Source organism: Orycteropus afer, unplaced genomic scaffold, assembly GCF_000298275.1.
Source record: "Orycteropus afer afer isolate SDZICR_OR568_19922 unplaced genomic scaffold, OryAfe1.0 scaffold00096, whole genome shotgun sequence".
In the NCBI taxonomy this organism is placed as follows: Eukaryota; Metazoa; Chordata; class Mammalia; order Tubulidentata; family Orycteropodidae; genus Orycteropus; species Orycteropus afer.
Window position 1 is genome coordinate 9,156,384 of NW_006921683.1, and position 15,201 is coordinate 9,171,584.

Consider the following 15,201-nt stretch of genomic DNA (forward strand, 5'->3'; position numbering starts at 1 on the left):
GTTGGGCAATCCTACTTCCGTAGTGATACTGCCTCGGAAACCCAAGGAGGGGTCGCTATGAGTCGGGGCTGACTCAACGGCAAATAACAACAACAACAACAATGGTTAATAAAAAGGTGATGTAGTTCCATCTGAGATATGGAGGGAATCCAATTATATTTAGTACCTTCCCACCTTTAAAGCCTTTTTCTGTCTTTTAACTGTCTTTAATAGGTAGTTGCAACACAAAGGTTACAGTGAGATTTATCCTAAAAAACCTGAAAATGGCTGAAGTAAGAGAAAGATTTTAAGGTCAGCTCAGAATAGATCAGAGCAAAGAAGACTCAAGAGACTTCATTTGTTCATTGCCCTAATAAAAAGCAATGATCAAAATATTCTATTAAATGTTTTAACCTAAACATAATTAACTTCAGACACCTCTTGCATTTATACTATTCAGTTCTAGATAAATTCTGAGGAGTTAATATGATTCTTTACAACCAGTCCCAACAAGAAATATACCTTTCTGGACAAAAAAGGAAAAATACAGTTCTCAAAGCAGTGTAAGAAATGTCTTGGAAATGCTAATTTTATTTCCAATTCTCAATACTCTGTCTCATTTTGCTAAATGGATTTAAAGCACAGTGCAGACAATCTGCTAAGATTTGCATAGTCAAGCAACAGTATGAATCATCTTACGTATTCTCTTTTGTTACTTCATTTCAGCTAAGTGAATGTCCAGACAATCTGTATTTATTGAACTTGTTTTCAGATAAAAGTATTTTGAATAAAAGGAAAAGAAAGTTATGGTCCCTTTCTCCTAAGGGACTCACCATTTGCTTCATGGCCTACAAATATTTCCATCTTAAAATGGACCCCACTCCACTGCCATCAAGTTGATTCTGATTCATAGTGACCCCCACAGGGTTTCCATGGCTATAAATCTTTACAGAAGCAGACTGCCTCATCTTTCTCCCATGGAGCAGTTGGTGGGTTCAAACCACTGACCTTTCAATTAGCAGTTCAATGCCTTAACCACAGCACCACCAAATATAAGTGACTAAAACTAAGTAGTGATTCTAATGATGAATTTTCAGGCTCTAGACAAAAGGTGCCCTGGTGGTACAAATGGTTATGTTCTTGGCTTCTAACCAAAGGGTTAGCAGTTTGAATCCACCCAGCAACTCTGTGAGAGAAAGACCTAGCAATCAGCTTCTGTAAATATTACAGTCAAGAAAACTCTATGGGGCAGTTTTATTGTATTGCTTGGACTCATGAGTCAAAAATCAATTCAATGGCACCTAAAACAGTAGAAGATATATTCTGAATAAACAAGACAATTTCTTTTATTTTCAATTCTTCTTTATTTTAATAGTTATGACATGTATAAAGAAAAAAGAGACAATAAAAAAAGAATAGACAAAGAGAGAAAGTGATGGGGAGAGAGAGACAGATCCCTCCTACCCCTGTCCAGAGACAACCCCTAATACCAGTTTTCAAAACTGTATCCTGAGATATTTTGTGCATATAAGATTATATACTATAAAAACACCTATTGCTCTTCCCATATAAATAATTGCAAACTTTGCATTTTATTGTTTTTCATTTTAAAATATATCATGTGAAATTTAATCTAAATAGGCCTATATCTATTAAGGAAATTGAATGAATCATTACTAACCTACAGAAAGCACCTGGTGCTTTGGTAAAATGTACCAAACATTTAAGGAACAAATGATACCAATTCTCTACAATCTGTTCTAGAAAATAGAAGTAGAGGAAACACTTCCTCACACAGTCTATGAGGCCAAAATTACCATAATATCAAAACCAGACAAGACATTATCTAGAAGGAAAACTACAAACTAATATCTCTCATAAACACAGATGCAAAAGTTCTCAATAAAATTTAGCAAATCTAATACAACAGTATATAAAACTAATCACACACCATAACTAAACAATGCCATAGTCAATTCCGACTCATGGTGATCTAATGTGGTCAGAGTAGAACTGTGCTCAAAGGATTTTCGATGGCTGATGTTCTGGAAGTAGATCATCAAGCCGGTCTTCCAAGGCACCTCTGGGTGGACTCAAACCTCCACACTTTCAATTAGCAGCCAAGTACATTAACCATTTGCATCATGATTACATGGGATTTATTCCAAGTATGCAAGGCTGATTCAACCTTCAAAAATCAATTAATGTAATTCTATAATTCATCACATCCACAGGCTAAAGAAGAAAAGATATAATTATATTAATCCTAAACTCACTGCCGTTGAGTCGGACCCTACTCATAGAGACCCCTCCTTGGGTTTCCAAGCCAGTATCACTACGGAAGTAGACTGCCTAATCTTCCTTCCAAAGAGTGGCTGGTGGATTTGAACTGCCAGCCTTCTGCTTAGCAATCAAATGCCTTAGGCACTATGCCACGGGATCTCCCAATTATATTAATAGATGCAGAAAAAGCATTTGATGAAATCCAACACTGATTCCTGATTTAAAAAAAAAAAAAAAACTCAGCAAACTAGGAATAGAAGGAAACTCTGTTAAACTACTAAAGAACATCTACAAAAACACCACAGCTAACATCATATTTGGGAGCTCTGGTAGCAAGCTAAGGCACTTGGCTGCTAACCAGAAGGCTGGCAGTTCAAACCCACCAGCCACTCCTTGGAAGGAAGATAGGGCAATCTACTTCTGTAGTGATACTGCCTTGGAAACCCAAGGAGGGGTTGCTCTGAATCGGGTCCGACTCAACTGCACAAAACAACAACAACACAAACAACATCATATTTAAAGTGAGAAACTAGATGCTTTCCCCCCTCACCAGTCCTCTTTACATCATACTAGAAATCCTAGCTAATTCACAAAAGCAAAACAAGAAAAGATAAACAGATTAGGAAAAAGATAAAAACATCTTTGTTAACAGATTATATGATTTCAATGCAGAAAATCCCACAAATTGACAAAAAAAAAAAAATGTTTTTTTAAAAAACACTCCTGTTTCTGCATACCTCTACTTTGATTCACAGCAATTACCCATCTTTCCTCATTCATGTGGTTCACAGTGCCAAACACCTTCTACTCTCATTGAAAATGGTTGTTTCCTTTTTCTACTCTCATTTTTTAAGAGAAAATGAGACCAGCACTCTCTTGACTTTAACAAAAAAGGAACACACACACACATACGTATTCACACGGGCACTTCTACCAATATGCCACCTTCCCCATAATGGGGAGCTAAAGACTAAGGTGTACCTAACCCAAGCCATGGTATTTTCAATTGACTCATATGCATGTGAAAGCTGGACAACGAATAAGGAAGACACAAGAAGAGTTGATGCCTTTGAATTATGGTGAAGAATACTAAAATTAACATGGACTGCCAGAAGACCAAACAAATCTGTCCTGGACTAAGTGCAGCCGGAATTCTCCTTGGAAGCGAGAATGGCCAGAATTTCTCTCACCTACTTTGGGGACACTGTCAGAAGGAACCATTCCCTCGAAAAGATATCATGCTTGGTAAAGTAGAGGGTCAGGAGCTCTGGTAGCGTAGTGCCTAAGGCACTTGACTGTTAACCAGAAAGCTGGCAGTTCAAACCCACCAGCCTCTCCTCGGAAGGAAGGTTGGGCAATCTACTTCCGTAGTGATAACACCTCGTAAACCCAAGGAGGGGTCGCTATGAGTCAGGTCTGACTCGACGGCACATAACAACAACAACAAAAGTAGAGGGTCAGTACAAAAAGGGAAGACCCTCAACAAAATGGATTGACACAGTGGCTCAGGTATAGCAAGGATTGTGAGAATGGTGCAGGACCGGGCAGTGTTTCATTCTGTTGTACATAGGGTCATTATTAGTTGGAGTCAACTTGACAGCACCTAACAACAATAACAATATGCACCTTTACAATGCACATTTTAGGAGGTTCCTCCCCACTGAAGACCAAGGGCAATGTGAGTGGCAGTTCAGAGAGCTCTGTGCAGGAGGAATAAAACCAAACTCACTGCTGTCAAGTTGGATCCAACCCATAGCAACCCCTCCTTGGGTTTCCAAGGCAGTATCATTACGTAAGTAGATTGATAGCAGAGCCCAATTATGATGAAGAACTATTTCGTGTGAGGTTGTATTAGTTTCCACTGATTTTCTGTATTTCTCTTTCTGTATTGTTCTTTGAGGGAAGGCAAAAAGCAAATATATTCTGTGTTAACACATTCAGTGCTAAAGTTATAAGGGAAATGGTTTAATATCAAATATAACAGTAACTAATATTTACTGAGCACTTGTACCTATGTCCTGACATTTTTAATTCAATTCTTATTTTGAGATAATTGTAGATTCACATGCAGTTTAAGAAATAATACATAGAGCTTCCATGTACTATTTAGCCAGTTTTCCTCAATGGTAATAATTTGTAAAATTATAATATAGCATCACAACCAAGACATTGATATTAATTAAGTGAAGATACAGAACCTTTGCATCACTACAAGGGGCTCTTAGGTTGTCCTTTTATTTGTTATTGTTAGTTAGTTTTGTTGTTAGTTGCCATCAAATTAACTCCAACTCATGGCAAGCTTATGCACAAAAGAATGAAACACTGCCCAGTCCTCTGCCACCTTCACCACTGTTGGTATGCTCCAGTCCACTCTTCTACCCACTTCTAACCTAGGGGGATCATTTTCCAGCACTATGTCAGACAATATTCTGTTATGATCTACAGAGTTTTCATTGGCCATTTTTTGGAAGTACATCACCAAACCTTTCTTCCCAGTCTGTCATAGTCTGAAAGAGCCACTGAAGCCATCATGGGTGACCCTGCTGGTATTTGTATTATCAGTGATATAACTTCCAGCATTCTAGCAACATGCAAGGCACCACAGTACAACAAATTGACAGAGAAGCCCTTTCATAGCCACAGATAATACCCTCCACCCTGACCTGTACTAAATTCCTGAAAAATGTTTATCTGTTCTTCATTTCTATAATTGTTTTCATTTTAAGAATGTTACATAAACTGAATAAACTTTGGAATTTTTTATTCCAAAACAATTTTTCTCTTTTAGAATATAAGTATATAAACTTTGGATATTGGCTTTTCTTTCAGCATAATTCTGTATAGATACAACTATGTGTATCAATAGTTCATCTCTATTGCTGAGTAGTTTTCTATGATTTGGATATACCACAGTTTATTTAACCATTCACTCACTAAAGGACATCTGGGTTGTATCTAGTTTTAGGCTGCTATCAGTAAAACTGCTGCTAACATTTGTGTACAGGTTTTTGTGTGAACATAAGTGCTCAGAAGTATAGTACTTGCTTGTTTACTTTTTTAATAAACTGCCAAACTTTTGCAGAGTGTCTGTATCATTTTACATTCCCACCTGAATGTCTGAGTGATCTAGAAGTCCAGATCTGCCTTTCAGCCTCTACTGATTCCTGAGTGGGGGGTGGAGGCAAGTTCCAGCTCCGCACATGATCTCCACTAATACCACAGTACAGGTATCCTTGTTATTCCTGAGGGATGATGGAAGTCCCGACTCTCCTCTAGGCCCTCCTTCTGACATCACCCCAGTGAGGAAAGAGGGAATGTTTTGTTACTGGGACAAGGGTGGAAGTCCCAGCTCCTAAAATGGTCTGGACTAACACCACGGTGCAGGGGAAGGGGAATTCACATCCCAGCTCCACACTCTGTCTTCTCTGACACCATCCTGGTGGCTGCTGGGGCACCTTAGCCCTGTGAGGACAGAAATCTAAGTTCTCCCTCAGACTTTGCTGGTATGGGTGAGGCTATAGTTTTTCCTGTAATGTTTGACTAGGATAGAATGCTTACTGTCTGAAAGTTTCTATCTTGCTAGGTGTGATAGTTAAATTCATATGTCAACTTGGCTGGGCCTGGTTGAGTGGCTGGGCATTTGGTGGTAGTTATTCCCCATGAGGAAACTGGCAATAAACTCCATGGTGGGATCTACCACAAACAGATGAGTAGCTGCCTTTGGGATGTGGTCTGTATTCCTGCATATAAGGAGAAGCCTTGGGGATAGTCTCTAGCCTATGGCACGCTTGGACCCTGCATTTGGCCATGTCATTGTTCAGAAGCCTGCCATCTTCTGCAGACTTTGGGACTTACAAGGGACTTGAATTAATGGCCTGCATGTGGTTTGGAAACATTGGGACTGTGCCATTTTATCTGTCAACCTTGGGCTTGTTAGCCTCAGCAGCCTGTAGCTGCCTGAGTGAAGAGATGCCTCTAGCTTCCGTGGGTTGGGAGCAAGAGGCAGCATGAAGCCCAAGGTCGAGGGGCTTTCACATAGCCTGGCACTTTGAACTTGGACTTAAAGCATCCAAAGTGTAAGAGAATAAACTCCTATCTGTTAAAGCTATCCAATTTGTATGTTCTTGTCAGAGCAGGACTAGGTAACCAGAACACTAGGTTACTCCTTTCTTGATCCTTTGGCTAGAGTGAGCAGACTCTTGATTTTTTTTTTTTTTTTCTTTTCTCTTGTTTCATACTGTGCCAGTTGCCTTTTCTGGGTTGCCAGGGGCTAACTTCTTTCATTACAAGTCTAGGATATATGAGAAAAAAAAGGAAATCCCAATAGTTCACTATTGTGTTATTCCTTATGTCCCAAAATTCTTAGCGAGTCTACCTTCTTTTCTCCTTCTTTCACAGACCTCTTATGTTTATTTCAAATACAGTGTTCAAAGTTTTTAGCTGTACTTTGTGGGAGCAAGAAGTAAAAAAAACTATGTGTTCCTTCTTCCTAGTAATGGAAGTATATGTCCTAGATATTTTACACATATTAATTCATTTGGGAGCTCTGGTGGTGTAGTGTCTAAAGCATTTGACTGCTAACCAGAAGGCTGGCAGTTCAAACCCACCAGCCACTCCTTGGAAGGAAGATTGGGCAATCTATTTCCATAGAGATACTGTCTCAGAAAGCCAAGGAAGGGTCACCATAAGCTGAATCGACTCCATGGCAGTGAGGTGTTGTTTTTTTTATTATTATTTCAATTCATTTAATCTTCGCAATAACCCTATGAAGTAGAACTACTCTCATCCACATTTTATAGATGAGGAAACTGAGTCACAGAGAGTTTAAGTAGCTTGCCTAAGGTTAAACAATTAAGAATGGCACAGCCAGTTTTCAAATTCAAGTAGTTTGGCTTTAAAGTCAGTGCTTTCAAACAGTATACTAAAATCTTCTCACATAATAAATGTTCATGGTCAAGCTCCTTATTTATTTATTGTAATTGGGCTCTCCCTGAGGGCTGAATTCCTGGCTATTTTACAGTAGTTATGAGTGCCCTCAGAGGAACACAGTCCTCCAGGTTCCCCACACCTCATCCACAAACATGCACCAAACATATAGCCCTTCAGCCCAAGGTAAAGGGTTATACCCAGGAAAATTAGAAAATTATAAATTATATCTCTTACTTTATTATGGTGAGTATATATGAAAACAAAAAAATTGCAACTCTAACATTTTCACATGTACAATTCAGGTAATATTGATTACTTTCATCATGCTGTGCAAACGTCACCACTATTCACTTCCAAATGTGTCTATCATGCTTAAGAGAATCTCAATGCTCCCCAAGAAATAACTCCCACTTTCTTCCTCCCTCCAAACCCTGGTAACCATGAATAGATTTTGATCTCTATATATTTATCTATTCTAGATGATTCATATAAGTGAGATCATATACTATCTATCCTTTTATGATTGACTTATTTCATTCAGCATAATGTTTTCAAGGTTCATCCATGTTGTGCCATTGTGATGCAGTGAATTGCTTGGTATGGCCCTTCTAGCTATGGTCTTTGTGACTCCCACCAAATGACTGGGTGGGACTATGCACATATGAGGTGGTTGTGACCAACCAAGAGGATTGCATAGCTTGCTAATAATGTAAAGAGGGTGCATGCACCCTTGTTGGGGTGGGACCATGCAAATAACATGTATGGAACCCTAACATGGGGACTGGTCAGTTTTGCCATCCTGCTAGGCTTAAATGAGCCATCCCAGAGGCAGAAAGGGGGCATTTCACTACCATCAAGAAAGAGCAGCCGAGAGTGAAACATGTCCTTTGGACCCGAGAACCCTGTGCTTAACCTCCTTGATCCAGAAGGGAAAAATGTAATATTTTGATGAGACGGAGAGAGATGGCAAGAAGTAGAGGCAGAGAAATGGCAGCAACAGAAACAAGAGATTAGTGTGAGACAGAGTGGTAGGCTTTTCAGGCTAGAAAGCTAAAAAGCTGAGTGCCTTTGGGGCAGGAGGCTTGCCTGCCAATGGACTGGAGTGTCTCTAGGCATTCACTGGCAGAACTAAAAGAGCTTTGTAAGACTTGCTCAAGCAGCGCAGAGGCTAAGGGGTCACGAGGCTGAGGGGCAGAGGGCCAGAAAATGTTCCTGCAGACACTGCTGAGAAGAGGTCCTGATTAAAAAACTGAGTTGTTTCTGATTCTGAATTATAAACTGTTACTTGCCCAATAAACCCCATAATCATGATTATTGCATGTGAGTTCTGTGTGACCACTCCAATGAATTATCAAAACCAGTAGAGAAGTAGAGAGTGCCATGGTGTCAGAACTGGTAAAAAGGCTAGAATGGAGACATGTCTGATCTCTGCCTCAGAGCAATCATCTTTAGGCTGTTGATCTTGATCTTCCTCCCCCTTGTGAAGTTAGAAGAGGTCAGACACCTCTGCCACAGGCATGTATCAGGAGTTTACTTCTCTTTATAACTGAGTAGTATTCCATTATATGCACTTACCACATTTTCTTTATCCATTCATTTGCTGATGTAGATTTAGGTTGTTTCCACCCTTTGGCTACTGTGAATAGTGGTGCAGTGAACACTGATGTACAAGTATCTGTTTGTGTTCCTGCTTTCAATTCTTTTGTATATCCCTTAATTTTTGAAGGTTCATCAAGAGAATTCATAATAATATGAACACAATCACTTTTTGTTTATGGATCATATCCTTTTGAAATCAAAATGTTTTATTACCTTTCAATTTCTTGCAGTATTTTCATTATTATTATTATTATTATTATTATTATTGTCATCTTGCAATCATTTCCCCAAGGCTCTTCTTTCAGTCATTTCCATTCTCTCTATCTTTATCCCAGTCATTCCCATTCCTTCCAACAAAACATCACCCATTCCTGTTATAACATGTTACAAATATCATGTTCTAGCATACTTAAAGTGATGGAATCATTAAGATAGAAAGAAGCTTACTATTTTACAGGTTTTACAGGTGGCAAGATGTAAGTGCCTTGGACAAAGCAGTAAAACTAAAATTAGAACACAATCTCTCTATCCAGTATACTTTCCACTAAATAATACTAACGATCTCCTGTAGTGCAAATAAATTGGTCTAAAATAGTTATTATTTTATATACAAGTCACTTGCATCTCCTCCATTCAAATCTAATTTATAAACACCACCAGGAAGAATTCCCACAGTAAGCAGGATGAACAATGGTGTCATCCCACTAGCAAAGATGACTTCAAAGACTGTTTGTTCAACCACAAAGAGATTATCTCAAAGCTGTCCCACCAAGATATAGTCAAATTCAAATTCTGAGGTTTTTCTCCTCCTTTCTTGCTCACTCAAATTGTGATCTTTCAGGTCCTTTCCATTTCCTGAATAAGATTTGGCCCCCTGCAGTTTGCTTCTCTCAGCCTGAGTAGCGTAATTTTCCAGAAATCCCATTGTCACACTGCTCACGGAAGAGCAATATCATTAAAGTGACTACATAGTGCCATAAACATGCCACTTGCAGCCCTTGTGTTCTATTCCGTGATCTATATCACCCTCATAATCAACAAGGGACATCAAGATTTCAGTGCTGACTCCCTGCAAGGGGTCTATCCATCTGAACATATTTCATTAAAGCCTATATAATATTCATTTTCATATATACTATTGAAATAACCTAGCATTAAAGTTCAAAATACTGATTACTGCAGTATTAAAAAAAAAAAAAAAAAAAAAGCCACTGGACCCTAACAAATAATCACAAAATTATTCTAAACTAATCAATTCCGAGAAAAGTCATTATGTATCCAGGTGTCTCCACACAAAATGAGTAGTCACTGCTCATTAACATAATGGACTGCACTGAAGGTTGAACCCTTCTTTCAAGGCATAGAGGACAGGTGACAAGGTCATCAGTATAGCGTAAGGTAGTTATGTTCTTGGGTATAGTTTTCTGTTTTATTTTTCCCTTACCCACAAGGTATTCTGCTTCATGTATTCATCTTTAGCATAAGACCCTTCTGGTTATCCTGCATACTGTCGATACCTACTGCACACACACACACACACACACAAAATGGGATTCTCCTTTGTAAATATCATACGTGCTACCAAGAATTAGGTTCCTGCCCTGCTTGGAAGCAAATAACCCTCTGTCTTGAACATATGCCATAGCCACATTTTCTGATTGAACAAATCAAGATACAAAACACAGAACAAATTATTTGAAAGGAGGACTTTCCTAGAAATTATGGGACATGAAGTTGCTAATAATTAACCTCATTTGATGTAGAAAATTATAATAAATAGTGAAAATGTCCACAACACAAAAAATGTGAAGTTTTGTCAATGAAGGAGAAATGATGTAGACTGACTTCATATTTTATATAGCCAGACACTGTGATATTTCATTCCCCTTGAAGCTGGAACTAGTTCCATATTATACACACGAAAACTAGGCTAAGAGAAGTAAAGCAAGTTGTCCAAGATCACATGGCTAGTGAAGAAAAGACTCAGGATTTGACCCTGGATTTGTCCTACTCAAACTCCTGTTCTATGTCATGTATCTAGCTCAAGCTCTGCTGTGGTTAATTTGTACTTCCCCAAAATATATGGTCAAGTTCTAACCCCTGGTACCTGTGAAGATTAGCTTATTTGGAAATAAGGTCTCTGCACATGAGTAATTAACATATGGTTACACTGGAGTAGGGTGAACCCTAATGCATTTGACTTATGTCCCAACAGAAGAGGAGAAATAATAGACACAGACAGACACCCAGAGAAGACCACCACTTGACAACAGAAGCAGAGATTAGAGTGTACAAGCCAAGAAATGCCAAGGATTGCCATAAAACAACTTCTAGAAGTTAGGAGAGAAGCATGGAACAGACTCTCCCTCAGGGTGTTTCAGAAGGAATCAACCTCTGAACATTCAGTCTCCCAAACTGTGTGTGAGTTAAGCCACCCAGTTTGTGGTACTTTCTATCTTTTCCCAGCAGTTCAGAGCCAGTGATCCTAGCCAGCTATACCTACTTCTCCTGCCACCCCACACTGGAAGAGTGCCATCACTCACTTCATCACCAATGAATCAACAACAGGTGGTGGTTAACAGCCACCCAGTCTGCCCTTAGCTGCTCTGCATGATCAGTGATCATAGACTTGCACTCATACTCCTATCTGCTACCACACCCACTCAAACACAAGTGGTAAGCACCTCAATGCTCCCAAACCAGCAACCAGAGTAACAAGCCAACACTTTTGCTTGGATATATTAAAACAAAGCAAAACAAAAAGTTAGGGTGAAGCAAATCAATACACCATCAACAAATTAATACAATAACACTACAGTGTCTTAGAGAAAACAGATGACTTCAAATCACTCACACACATACACATACAAAGCAAGACAAGATGGCTCAAACAAATGACAGAAATACAGGTCTAGATAATCTTAGGAGGAAAAAACCACCACATTAGGAATTTAAAATAATTATATTTAGGTACCTTCAACAGTCTGAGAGGAAAGTCAGAGGAAACCACAGAAAATAATCAAAGAAAACACAAAAAAAAATCCTTAAAAGAATTTAAAAAATAAAAAATAATAAACACAAGAACAAATTGACAAAATAAATAGAAAATGAGAAACCATACAAAAACAGCAAATAGAAATCCAGAAAATGAATACTAAAATTTCAGAGATAACACATTGGAATGACAAAGGAGTAGAACTGAATCAAAGAAAGTCAGAATTAATGAGATTGAAGGCAAATCCATTAATACTAATCTTTTAGAGGAATAATGACAAAAAAAGAATTAAACAAAAATAAAGAAAGCCTAAGAAATATATGTAAAAACATTAAGAGGCATAACTTAACACATGATCAGAATTCCAGAACAGGAAATTGCCCCCCCCCCAAAAAAAAAAAACTGTCAAATATTTGTTGGAAGAAAACTTTCCTAATATCATGAAAGACAAAAAGATATGCTTCCTCAGGTCCATGATTGAGGACATCAAGCTCAATTGGCATAACGTACTACACAAAAACATTGTTCTACATTCTACTTTAGTAAGTAGCAACTGGGATCTTAAAAGCTTGCAAGCAGCCATCTAGATGTAACAATGGGTCTCTCCTTGTCCAGTGCAAAGAAGAATGAAGAAAATCAAAGACAAATGGAAACAATTAGTGCAAGAGACTGGTACACCATGTGATCCTCAGTCTATATGATACAAGACCAGAAGAACTAGATGGTACCCAGCTAGCACTGTAAACCAGTTGGGGGGGGGGGTGGAATCTACAGGAGATCCTGGATAAAGTGGGAGAACAATGTGGAACAAAACTCAAAATCATAAAAAAAAAGTGGGGGGGCCATGTTTGCTAGTCTAATAGAGCCTAGTGGAACCCCTGAGGCTATGACTCCTAGCTGCCCTTCAGGTCTCAAATTGAACCCACTCCTGCAGCTTCCAGCCAAACAAAAGACAGACATATGAGCTGAATATTTACATTAGGTAGATACACTCCCTGGAGAGATCAATCATGGGAGAATAGAAGGGCTGTATATGAACAGGGAGACACCTTTGGGGACAGGAGTGGATGGGAGAGAAGGACATAGGAAGAGGTAATTATGGGAAGGAAGTGGGAAGAGAGCTGTTGCATTGTGGGAAATTGCAATTGATGTCATGAGACAAAGTATATGTGAACCGCTGTATGGAAGATGAATTTGATGTGTAAACTTTCACCCAAATCACAACAAAAATTGAAAAAAAGAAAAAAGAAAGAAAACATATGATGACTTCAAGAAGATGAACAAACCCCATATAGGACAGATCCCAAAAGAAAATATGTATCATAATCAAATTTTCCGAAACCAAACACAAAGATAAATCCTGAAAGCAGTTTGGGAAAAATTTAAAGTCACCTACAAAGGAGAACCAATAAGACAGAACCATGCAGGCAAGAAGGAAATGGGATGACATGAATAAAACCTGAAAGAAAAAAATGCCCACCTACAATTATATATATAACAACACTGTCCTTCAAATATGATGGCAAAATCAAGACATTCCAAGATAAACAGAAATGAAGAGACATTTTAAAATCAGATCAACCTTAAAAGAAATTCTAACAGGAGTCTTCTGGACAGAGAACCGACAACAGACAACAATCAGAGACCAAGACACACAACAACATTATCCAAAAATCAATCCAGATATAGAAATATTAAAAATAAAATAAATCTACAAGATTGAAAATAGGGAACTGGAGAGGCCAATTTGTAAAAATGATAACTACAAAGCCAAATGACATGGATAGAATAAAACTTTTGGGACCTCCACTTGCTGATCAGGCACAACTCAAAATGGGAATAAACAGCTGAAAGTATCCATTAATAATTGGAATGTGGAATGTATGAAGTATGAACCTAGGAAAATTGGAAGTTGTCAGAAATGAAATGGAATGCATAAAGATGGATATCCTAGACATTAGTGAGCTACAATGGATTGGTTTTGGCCATTTTGAATAGACAATCATATGGTCTACTATGCCAGGAATGACAAATTTATATCAAATTCATTATCAAAAAGATATTCAAGATCTATCCTGAGGAAACTTTGTTGGTTACTAGGGATGGGAATGAAGGGGAGAGGAGGGAACACTGCAAAAATAAAAATAAACAAATAAATGTTTTAAAAAATCTATCCTGAAGTAGAATGCTGTCAGTGATAGGATAATATCCATACACCTACAAGGAAGATAAATTAATACTATTTTATTCGAATTTATGCACCAACCACCAAAGCCAAAGATGAGGAAATTGAAGATTTTTACCAACTTCTGCAGTTTGAAATTGACCAAAAATGCAATTAAGATGTACTGATTATAACTGGTGATTGAAATGCAAAAGTTGGAAACAAAGAACAATCATCAGTGGTTGGAAAATATGGCCTTGGTAACAGAAATGATCCCAGAGGTCACATGATAGAATTTTGTAAGACCAGTGACCTACTCATTGCAAATACTTTTTTTCAACAACATAAATGGCAACTATACACATGGATCTCACCAGATGCAATACACAGGAATCAGATCGACTATTATCTGTGGAATGAGGCAATGGAGCAGCTCAATATCTTCAGCCAAAATAAGGCCAGGAGCTGACTGTGGAAAAGACCATTAATTAGTTATATGCAAGTTCAAATTGAAGCTGAGGACAATTAAAACAAGTCCATGAGACACAAAATGTGACCTAGATTATATCCCACCTAAATTTAAAGATCATCTGAAGAATAGATTCAATGCATAAAACACCAATGACAGAAAACCAGACAAATTATGACATGATATCAAGAACATCATACATGAAGAAAGAAAAATGTCGTTAAAATAGCAGGAAAGGAAGAAAAGACAGAAATGGATGTCAGAAGGGACTCTGAAACTTACTCTTGAATGGACAGTAGCTAAAGAAAATGGAAGAAATAACAAGATAAAAGAGTTGAACAGAAGATTTCAAAGAGCAGCTCGAGAAGACAAAGTCAATTATCAAACTGAAATGTGCAAAGACCAGGAATTAGAAACCCAAAATTGAAGAACATGCTCAGCACTTCTCAAGATGAAAGAAATGAAGAAAAAATTCATGCTTCAAGTTGCAATATTGAAGAACTCTATGAGCAAAATATTAAATGATGCAGGAAGCATCAAAAGAAAATGAAAGGAATACAGAGTCATTTTACAAAAAAAAAAAAAAATTGGTTTATTTTCAGCTATTTCAGGAGGTGACATATGATCAAGAACCAATGGTAGAGTTCCAGCAAGATGGCGAACTAGGCACAAGGACTGCACAGACGCTCTTCAACAAAGAAAAGGGAAACCAATTAACACAGACACAGAAGATAATCTTGGACCTCTGAGCCTTGAAGGGAAGGATACAAAAGTGGACTAAAC